The 11,542-nt window shown below is 38.1% G+C and overlaps 1 non-coding gene across 1 annotated transcript; it reads left to right on the forward strand.

Annotated features, from left to right (window-relative positions):
* Positions 1–10,360: 10,360 nt before the first annotated feature.
* LOC115526566 lies at positions 10,361–10,467 on the forward strand. The gene has a single exon (XR_003972630.1). It is a non-coding gene; the product is annotated as a U6 spliceosomal RNA (small nuclear RNA).
* The last annotated feature ends 1,075 nt before the right edge of the window (positions 10,468–11,542 follow it).

The raw sequence follows: 11,542 nt of genomic DNA on the forward strand, positions 1-11,542 counted from the left end.
ATCACACAATTACACCAAGGTATTTTAAGGCATTGCAGACATCAGAAACCGCATACTGCTGACCGCTAAACTGAGCTGTTGACAGGAAAAGTCCCCTAGTCATACAAGCAGAGAGGCAAGAGTCTTTCTTTAGTAGTTTTATGTCCTAGACCCATTTTACCTCTGAGAACCTCAGTTTCTTCATCTAATATAGGAATAACTGTACCGGCCAAACCTTACACCATATAAGACTGTTGTTGAAGTGAAATGGAAATTGGCATCCTCTCACTATATCTCTGTCTACTGACCTGTCCCAAGCTTCTTGGAATCACTTTTTTAAAGTTTATTTGGTGATTGAGGCTCTGTAAAGTAAAAGAATGGGTTTAATCTCCAATTTAGACTCTTTGTGACACCGAGATGTGTTGAAAAATGAAATTAAGCAGAATATCTATTTTACCAATACAGGACTTAATATTCATATATTGCAAAGCATTGCAAAGTCTTCCTGACTTTTTTTCAGATTTCATCTGAATGCTGAATAGGCCTGGTCTGAGCTTTGGTTTGGACATTAAGCCCTGCTAATTAACATTTGCCTAATCCCCCCTGTGGTTCCAGGGTTGTGTTCTCAAAAAAAGTGAAAAAGAGCTAATTATTAGGGCTTTGATATGAGAGTCCAGACTTCCAGAGTTTTCCCCCCCATTTCAGTCTTTGGTGGTACAGAGACAAAGCACTTGAGAGATTAACTTAATGTTTCAATACCAGGTTTCATTCTTTGTTGTGCAAAAGGAAAGATTTTAACTCTTTTTCCAAGAACAGAAACCCCTTTCCTCTTTGCAGGAATGCACACAACCAAGACTGTCTCTTGCATTAACTTGATCAATTTTCCCTTTTACAGTTTTAAAAAATGGGACAAAGTCTTGTTGACATTACTATTTCACTCTTAGGCCATTTGGTGTCTGTGGGTCCATTTCTTCATCTTTCAAAATAGGCAGGATGGGGGCGCCTGGGTGGCGCAGTCGGTTAAGCGTCCGACTTCAGCCAGGTCACGATCTCACGGTCCGTGGGTTCGAGCCCCGCGTCGGGCTCTGGGCTGATGGCCCGGAGCCTGGAGCCTGTTTCCGATTCTGTGTCTCCCTCTCTCTCTGCCCCTCCCCCGTTCATGCTCTGTCTCTCTCTGTCCCAAAAATAAATGAAAAAAACGTTTAAAAAAAAAAATAGGCAGGATGATTCCCCACCTAATGGACCCATGGAAACTGTGATAACAAATGAAGTAGTGAAATGAGCCACCTTTGGAAAATAAAGTCTAAAGTCCTTAAGCCATCGTCTATAGTGTATATGTGAAGTTTTCATTCATGCATTTGTGTCTTTATGTATTTATTTAATGAATTCAACAGACATGTATTGGATGCCTTCTATCTGCCAGGTACAAAAGTGCATAAGATAGAGTCTTTGTCTTTAGTGAGAGTCCAGTATGTTGGATACAGAGGATTCTCTTGCTTTCTCCCTTTTTTAAAAATGTTCTTTCCCCAATCTCTGAATCGTCAGTGTCCTTTCAAAAGTGACACAAACCCATGCTGTTTTGGCTGGACTCAAGGTTGACGCAGCAAAGGTTGGCTAAAGTGGTGGATGTGATCACTTACTGGGGACAAAAGGCAGCAAACTTTGGCCATTCCACATTCATTCCACTATGAGAACAGTTCTTTCATAGCAAGTCGAAGAGTAAAACATTACCTTATTTCAGTGATTCCAATTTTTATGAAACAGAAATGGTATGAATTCATACAAATGTTTTTCGGTTTAGCTCAACTATTTATTGTGTGCCTACTGCTAGCACTGGAGTGATGGCGATTGCATCCCTCCGCTGATTTCTTTCACAAAGGCAGTAGACTGTAGGTGTTGTATACAATGCATAATTCATGCCAAAATATCCGCATGTCTTGCCTACACAATACTAATCACGTGTATCTCACAAATTTGACTTCATATCAGCAATATATCTGGATTATTAATTCATTTAAAAATGTTTGGACCCTGGTTAACAAAACAAAACAAAGCAACAACACAACACAACGCAAAAACAACAACAAGAATAAAGGAAGGGAAATCTGGTGATTCAAAAATTGCAGATGCACCCAGGAAGCCATTCTGCCCTGAGAATGCTATTGCAATTTTGATATGGATGATACATTCGTTCGTGTCATTGATCTCTAAAATCTCTCTATTGTGAAAAGTAGATAGCTGTATTTCTGTTCAGTCATCAAATGCAGAGGAAGAACTACTCCATCGTGGAACTGGCATTTGTGAGAGAACTCTCTGAAGTGGCTGTTCATACTACACAGTCTGATGCATAATTGGTTAATTTCTTCTCCTGGTGGCAGTGGCTGTATGGGAGAGCATGAAGTTTGAAGTCAGTGTTTCCTTACCATCTAGTATCTGCAGGACCTAGGAAAATAATTTCTCTGCAGCCTCTTTATCTAAAAGTGATAATAATTTTGCAACTTACAGAGTTTTCATAAGGATCAAGTGAGATGGTGTATCCCATTGTGATGTGTAAGAGGTAATAAAATATTAGTTACATTTATCACTTTACTTCTAAATAATGACCATTAAGCTCTCAGTGCTAGTTGTCACCTTACATTGCCGGGTTCTCATGGCACATTGGTGTTATTACCACAGAGTTAAAGCTGTGTCCTTGTTTTTTTCTGCTACGTCTTACTGCCTTTCTGCAAATGCCTAGACCGTCTGGATTCCAGAAGCTTGCTTGAAACTCTTTCCGTGATTAAGAATTGTAGTCCCTCTCACAATCTCATCCAAGGAACATCTGCTCAGAGAAGCCAGTCAATATTGTGGAGAAGTTCAAAGAATGCAGACCATTAGTAGTGTCAGCTTTACAACCAGGAGGTAATGGCATTAAAGGGAATGGTCATAATACCCAACAATAGTGACCTCATTAACCAGTGATTTATCATGATGAAAAGACCTGTTTAACCTTTGGTCTCCACAAGCTTTCTCCTTTTAACAAAAAGGTCTATTATTTCAACTTGTCAGGAGATAATTTGTGAGTTGTTAAAGGACAGATTCAATTACTCTTAAGACAATTATATGGAAACTGTACTCACTGCAAGGTGCCTACACCACAATTTTTGTTTTCTTCAGTCGTTTTTCTGGGAACAAACAAAAAACACAGGAGTTCAATGAGTTTTGCCACAAGAAACAATTGCAGTTGTACATTCTCGTTGCTCTGCTGTAGATATCTGATTAGAAATTGGGCTTTCTTTGAAACTAGCGTAAGGGGGACTTGAATGAAGTAAGCTCATTGACATATAAGGTGACATGTCAACTCCTCTGTCAATCCTATGTAACATTTATGGAGGACCTATCCTGAGATGCCAAGTTGGGCATTGTGGCAGGGGATACAGCAATGAGTAGGCTGGGCTCTGCCTTCCAGAAGCTCAGAGACTTCTATGGGGATGTTCTCTCAGCTTGCATTTATTAGGCCCTTCTAATGGCTCATGAAATGATTGTGTTCCTGTAGGTCTCCTGCTGCTTAGATCTGGCAATGACTGAGGGGCAACTTCTCTCTCCCTAAGGAAACATATCAGAACATCAGGGAGATAGGAAAAAAGAGGTAGAAAAGGTGCCTGTTTGGGGCTGTACAGATTGCTTGGAAGGATTAACTCTGCTGTGTGAATTTTGTCCCCCTGTTCCAAACTGAGAAAATGGAATGAGAAAAACTATAACATCTGTGCCACCCCAGATCTGGGCCTCTTTAGAGCAGAAACTGTCAGTTGTGACAAATTGAGCCCAATTGTACGGAGGCTTTTGTGAGGTAGACAAATGTCCATCAGGGTCTCAAATGACCACCAAACTCAGTTCACTTGTGCTTTCTCTCTAATTTACGCCCTGGGTCCCTGAGGTGAGAGACCCTGCTATTTGATCGCCTGACCACAGTAAATAACACCAAGCTAGAGAACTTTTAAATGAAGATGTTTAGAAACAGTCCAACTTTCAGAATGTGATGGCAGGCACTTCAGTTGCTTGCTCACATTGTTTTATTGCTGATGCAGGGGTATAAGAGATAGTGGAAATAGGATCATCTTTGATGAAGCTTGTATTCCACAGTAAACCTGAGCCCCAGAGTTTGATCATGGGTTGAAATTTTTGATGCTCTCCTTAAGAAAACGTGTTGCTTATCATTCATGTTGCCCAAATACCTTGTATATTATTTTGGATTTTTGTTCTTAAAGACTCATTTCAGATGTTTACACTGGGATTTTCTTAGGGAATAGGATTCCCCACTACCTGGTTTTAGCTGCTTGTGCAATTTTTAATTTTTGCTTAAAAAAAGGTCTTTTTTTTTTTTTCCAGCAACCTAGTAAGTCATCCTTGATTTCATTAGGAGGGAATATAAACAATATCCAATTTTACTGTAATAAATATTTCTACCTGATTACATCATTACGTGGATTTCATTGAAAGAAATACATCTAGGCTCTTGGAAGACCTTAAGAGGTAAGTAATTAAACAAAATAGTAGTGAAAATAGAGAAAGGATCTAATAGAACCCGTTCTTAAACAGCCAATATTAGTTTAATCAGTCTGCTTTTGAGTTGTATACCTGCCAACTTCCACAGAAGTTCTGAGCTTAAATAAAGTTGCAAGACAGATTTTTTAAAGATCATATAAAGGAAAGATTAAGTAATTATAAACCGGAGACATAACTTTTGGCTTAAACCAAAGGGAAATATGATAAATTATATAAATCCTAATTTATAATTAATGGAAATACATGGATTTATCAGGGAAGTCAGACCTTATTCTAAAAGAAAAAAAAAATCCAGAAAGAAGTTTTTTATTGATGGTTGGGTTTTAAACAATTAGTTTCAAAATGAAAATCATTTAGCTCATTATCTCTTAAGGTCCTGGCCTTCATGTTTCAGCAGAGAAAAAGACTGGAAGGTAGGATCTCTATATACACCTTATATTCCACCATTTGAAAGTATCAACAAACCGGAGGAAATTAATGCTGTGTGTATTATTTTGGCTGAAGAACCTCTAAGTAAAGATGTAAGTAAATACAGAAAAATTTTAAGCAAAATCACAAGACAATAGGATAAAACAGTGGTTTATCAAAATCAAGCTTGTTATCTAATTGCCTGTTACCTAAGGAAGAAAACCCAGTTGAATGTTTTTTGACCATTTTTGATCTCACTGGCTTTGAAATCACCATTTTGAAGAACAGTTCTTATCATAAAATAAGCTATACATTCTTGGAGGACACAGATTTTACCTTGTTCATCGTCCCTGTTATAGAGCTATTATATGAGCAGGGGCCTGGTAAAGAGTAGGTAGGTATCTATAACCATTGGCGAGGTTGAAGGGAAGTGTCCACAATGGTGAAAAGGACTAGAGTAAGGAGATTTCTCTGTGCATTGACTCTGGCAAACACCCCAAGCATTGGTTGATTGTTTGTTTGTTTTAAATAAACCCTTGGTAGAATCTTAGGGTATTAAAACTGGAAGGATCTTCGTGTTAAAGTTTGATGTGTTCAATCATACCCCCTGCCCTGCCAATTTCAGAAAGAGTTGAGAATTAGTCATAGATTGTCAGTAGAGCTGTATTGGAAAATACTTCTGTACTCGAGATCCAGTGGAATTTCTAAAATTGTTACCTGCTTATGAAGAGAAGATTGGGTCTGCAGGATGGACAGAGACCCAAAGCAGTTATAAGGGAATACACACACACACACACACACACACACACACACACACACACAGATGGGCCTCTACGCCTGCCTCTAGAATGGTACTTCTAGAACTATCTGTGCTAAAGAACCAATTTAGAATGAAATTTTTGACTTTAGAAAATTTAGATAATTTAGACAAAAATGAGAGTAAAATCACTATTAACATTTTGACTTAGTTTTCTAATATGTTCTAGTATCTAATACCTAGGATGACAAACTCTGTGTCCTTTTAAACTGTTTGTGATACCTTTCAAAAAGTTCTAGACTATTCTCAGACCTTAATGTTCTGGATGTACTTAAAATTATATTTGGGTTTTAAAATATTCAGTTGGAATTTTTATTGAAAATTCATTAAATTTATAGATTAGTCTGAAAAGAATTTACATCTTTATAATAATCAGTCTTGTCACTGAAGGACATGTTAGGTCTCAGCATTTACTCAAGTTTTAATTTATGTGCTTCAGTAAAGTTTTATAGTTATTTTAGTTTACTTATTTTAATTCCAGTATAGTTAACATACTGTGTCATATTAGTTTCAGGTGTAGAATTTAGCAATTCATCACTTATATACACCACCCAGTGCTCATCATGATGGGTGCCCTCCTTAGTCCCCATCACCTATTTAACCCATCCCCCCCCCCCCCCAGCCTCCCCTCTGGTAACCATCAGTTTGTTCTCTGTAGTTAAGTGTCTGTTTCTTGGCTTGTCTCTCTTTGATCATTTGTCTTGTTTTTAAAATTACACATATGAATGAAATCATGTGGTATTTGTCTTTCTCTGACATATTTTACTTATCATTATACTGTCTAGCTCCAACCATGCCATTGAAAATGGTAAGATTTTATTATTTTTTTTTTGTTTTTTTAGTGTTTATTTATTTTTCAGAGAGGGAGAGGGAGAGAGAGGGAGAGAACACAAGCAGGAGAGGGGCAGAGAGAGAGGGAGACAGAGGATCTGAAGCAGGTTCTGTGCTGTCAGCACAGAGCCGAATGTGGGGCTCGAACTCATGAACTATGAGACCACGACCTGAGTCAAAGTCAGATGCTTAACTGACTGAGCCACCCAGGTGCCCCAAGACTTCATTTTTTTATGGCTGAGCAATATTCATATATATGTATATATATATATTCAATATTCAATATTCAATATATATATATATTCTATATATATATATTCTATATATATATGTATATATATCTCACATCTTCTTTATCCATATATCTATCAATGGACACTTAGGCTGCTTCCATAATTTTGCTATTATATAAGATGCTGCAATAAATATAGAGGTGCATATGTCCCTTTGAATTACTGTTTTTGTATTTTGGGGGTAAATATCCAGTAGTGTGATTACTGGATCATAGGGCATTTCTATTTTTAGCTTTTTGAGGGATCTCCATACTGTTTTCCACAGTGGCTGCACCAGTTTGCATTCCCACCAACAGTAGGAGAGGTTTCCTTTTTCTCCACATCCTCACCAACACTTGTTCTTTCTTGTGTTGTTGATTTTAGCCCTTCTGACAGGTCTCAGGTGATACCTCATTCTAGTTTTGATTTGCATTTACCTGCTGATGAGTGATGGTGAACCACTTTTCATGTGTCTGTTGGCCATCTGCGTATCTTCTTTGGAGAAATGTCTGTTCATGTCTCCTGCCCATTTTTTAATTGGATTATTTGTTTTTGGGGGTGTTGATTTGTATAAATTCTTTATAGATCCTGTATACTAACCCTTTATTAGATATGTCATTTGCAAATATCTTCTCCCATTCAGTAGGTTGCTTTTTAGTTTTGTTGGTGGTTTCCTTCGCTGTAGCAAAGCTTTTAATTTGATGTAGTACCAATAGTTTATTTTTGCTTTTCTTTCCCTTGCCTCAGGAGATGTATCTAGAAAATTATAATTTTTTCAAATAGGTTCTGCACGTTTTGGTTCATCCAAGATATTATATTGTGGTTCTTGTCATTAATACTGACACCTGTTTTTCCATTATATTTTCTGACTGTTCGCTACTTTTCTGTAGCATTCTATTCATAAATTATTGTTTAATAATAGAAAAATACTCTAGTTCCAACAGTAGTTTTTTGTGGTTAAAGAAACATATAACATAAAATTTACAATCTTAACCATTTTAAGTGTATACCACAGCAGTGTTAATTATATGCATATTGTCATGCAATGAGATCTATAAAACTTCCTCACCTTGCAAAACTGATACTCTGTATCCACTGAATAACGACTCCCTTTCCCCCTCTCCCAGGCCCTGGTAACCACATTGTAATTTCTCTATTGGTTTGACAACTTTGGATGCTTCATAGAAATAAGAGAAAGGAGTTTATATATTTTTGTAACTGTCTTATTTTACTTAGCATAATGTTCTCAAGGTTCATCTATGTGGTCCCATATAACAGAATTCCCTTGACTTTATTTTCTTGCATTTTCTAAATGGCCAATATAATCATACAATCTATAAATAATTAGCACTTTCTCTACTTTTCTGATTCTTCATTTCACATCTTCTTCTGGTGTTTTATTATTTAGAAGAATTTTAGGGGCGCCTGGGTGGCGCAGTCGGTTGAGCGTCCGACTTCAGCCAGGTCACGATCTCGCAGTCCGTGAGTTCGAGCCCCGTGTCGGGCTCTGGGCTGATGGCTCAGAGCCTGGATCCTGTTTCCGATTCTGTGTCTCCCTCTCTCTCTCTGCCCCTCCCCCGTTCATGCTCTGTCTCTCTCTGTCCCAAAAATAAATAAATAAATAAATAAATAAATAAATAAATAAATAAATGAATGAATGAATGAATGAATGAATCTTGGCTGATAATTGGAGATAATTTCTCCTAATGGCATATTTTAGTAGCATAGTAGGTTACATTGTTACTTGTTTATTGAAGTTTTAAGTCAGGAACAAATGTTAATAGATAATCTTACATTGAAACATTTTTGAAATTTTACAATAAACCCTATTTGGCCATGTTACATCACTCTTTTAAAAATATGCTCAAATAGGGGCGCCTGGGTGGCTCAGTCGGTTAAGCGTCTGACTTTGGCTCAGGTCATGATCTCTCAGTTTGTGAGTTCAAGCCCCGCATCAGGCTCTGTGCTGACAGCTCGCTCAGAGCCTGGAGGCTGCTCCAGATTCTGTCTTCCTTTCTCTCTGCCCTTCCCTTGCTCACACTCTGTCTCTGTCTCTCTCAAAAAATAAAATAAACATCAAAAAAAATTTTTTTTCAATTTTGCTTAAATAGGGACTCCTGCATGGCTCTGTGGGTTGAGCATCCCACTCTTGATTTTGGCTCAGGTCATGATCTCAGAGTCATGGGATCAAGCCCTGTGTCAGGCTCCACACTGATCATGGAGCCTGCTTGGGATTCTCTCTCTCTCTCTATCTCTCTCTCTCTCCCTCTCTCTCTCCCTCTCCTTCTCCCTCTCCCTCTCCCTCTCCCTCTCCCTCCTCCCCAGCTTGCTCTCTCTCTCTCTCTCTCTCTCTCTCTCTCAAATAAGTTTTAGGGCACCTGGGTGGCTCAGTTGGTTAAATGTCTGACTTTGACTGAGGTCATGATCTCACAGTTGGTGGGTTCAAGCACCTCATCGGGCTCTGTGCTAACAGCTCAGAGCCTGGAGCCTGCTTCAGATTCTGTGTCTCCCTCTCTCTCTGCCCCTCCCCCACTTGTGCTCTGTCTTTCTCTCTCACTCTCTCTCAAAAATAAACACACAAAAAAATTTTTAATCTTTAAAATAAGTTTTAAAAATGAAAAAAAAAATATGCCCAATAGGTTTGCTGTTATTTCATCTGATATATTTATATCTATAATCCTAACCCTGGCATTTTTTGTTAATTGCTATCTGTTAAGATGTGCTATCAGTTTTGAACTATATTCATGTTGTAACATTAGGAAAGTCTTCATGGTTTTCTGTTCTCTGGAATAGTTTAAATGCAGGAGCATACCTGTTCCTTAAGAGTTACACTTATCTCACATAGTGGTTTTCTTTCTTTCTTTCTTTCTTTTTTTTTTTGTTTTTGTTTTTTGGGGTTTTTTTTTGTTTTTTTTTTCAATATATGAAGTTTATTGTCAAATTGGTTTCCATACAACACCCAGTGCTCATCCCAAAAGGTGCCCTCCTCAATACCCATCACCCACCCTCCCCTCCCTCCCACCCCCCATCAACCCTCAGTTTGTCCTCAGTTTTAATAGTGGTTTTGTTTCAAACTCTTTTATAGGAGGCATCAGTCATGACACTCTAAAAAAAGGAATCAGGTTTGTTGAGGTATAATTTACATAGAGTAAAATTCACCCTTTTTAGATGTATATCTCAATGAGTTTTGCGATATATGCAGTCACGTAAACACCAACCACTCTAGATATAAAATAGTCCGGTTATCTCCAAAATGTTACCTCATGCTAGCCCCTGACAACTCTGAACCTGTTCCTTATAGTTTTGCCTTTTAAAAAATATCATATAGAGAGCCAAAGCATAAGAGACTGTTAAAAACTGAGAACAAACTGAGGGTTGATGGGGGGTGGGAGGGAGGGGAGGGTGGGTGATGGGTATTGAGGAGGGCACCTTTTGGGATGAGCACTGGGTGTTGTATGGAAACCAATTTGACAATAAATTTCATATATTAAAAAAAATATATCATATAGTGCTCATTTTGGCAACACGTATACTAAAATTGGAATGATACAGAAAAGATGAGCTTGGCCCCTGAGCAAGGATGACACACAAATTTGTGAAGCATTCCGTATTTTTTTTAAAGTCATATAAATTAAAAAAAAATTTTTTTTAACATTTTTTTATTTTTGAGAGAGAGAGACAAAGCACAAGCAGGGGAGGGGCAGAGAGCTGGGGAGACACAGAATCTGAAGCAGGCTTCAGGCTCTGAGCTGTCAGCACAGAACCCGATGCGGGGCTTGAATCCACGAACCATGAGATCATGACCTGAGCCAAAGTTGGACGCTTAACCAACTGAGCCACCCAGGCACCCCAAAAGTCATACTAATATTAAAGGGGATTCTTTGAAGGGAAAGGAGAGACAAAAGTGACAAAGACAAGAAAGGAACAGAGAAAATCTCCAGAAACAATAACAGAACAAGTAATAAAAAGTCATATAAATGGAACCATATAGCACAGAGCCTTTGGTCTCTGACTTCTTTGACTCAGCATAATGCTTTTGTGATTCGTGGTGTCATTACATGTATCAGTCATTCATTCATTTTCATTGTTGAGTAGTATTTTTCATTGTTGAGTAGCTGGATTTAACAAACTTTGTTTATCCATTCACCAGTTGATAAACATTTGGGTTATTTCTAATTTTTAGTGACCATGAATGAAGTTGCCAGCAACAGTCACCTATAGGTTTTGTTTGTACGTGTGTCTTCATTCCTTTTGGGTAAATAGCTAGGAGTGGAATTTCTGGGTCATTTGGTAAGTACATTTTTAACTTTATTAGAAGATATCAAATTGTTTTCCATAGTGACTGTACTATTGTATATATCCACCAGCAATGTATGAGAGTTCCATTTGCTTCACATCCTCACTTGACCTTCCTGTTGTCTAGCTTTCTTTCCTTACGGCCATTCTAATAAGTGGTATCTCATTGTAGCTTTAATTTGCATTTCCCTAAAGATGTTAGCATGTTTACATGTGCTTATTGGCCATCCAAATCTCTCTTTTGGTGATGTGGATGTTCAGATTTTTTGCTAATTACATTATTTTCTGGGGCACCTCGGTGGCTCAGTCAGTTAAGCCTCCGACTTCAGCTCAGGTCATGATCTTGCAGTTCGTGGGTTCGAGCCCCGTGTCAGACTCTTTGCTGACAGCTCAG

The sequence above is a fragment of the Lynx canadensis genome, chromosome D1, assembly GCF_007474595.2.
Source record: "Lynx canadensis isolate LIC74 chromosome D1, mLynCan4.pri.v2, whole genome shotgun sequence".
In the NCBI taxonomy this organism is placed as follows: Eukaryota; Metazoa; Chordata; class Mammalia; order Carnivora; family Felidae; genus Lynx; species Lynx canadensis.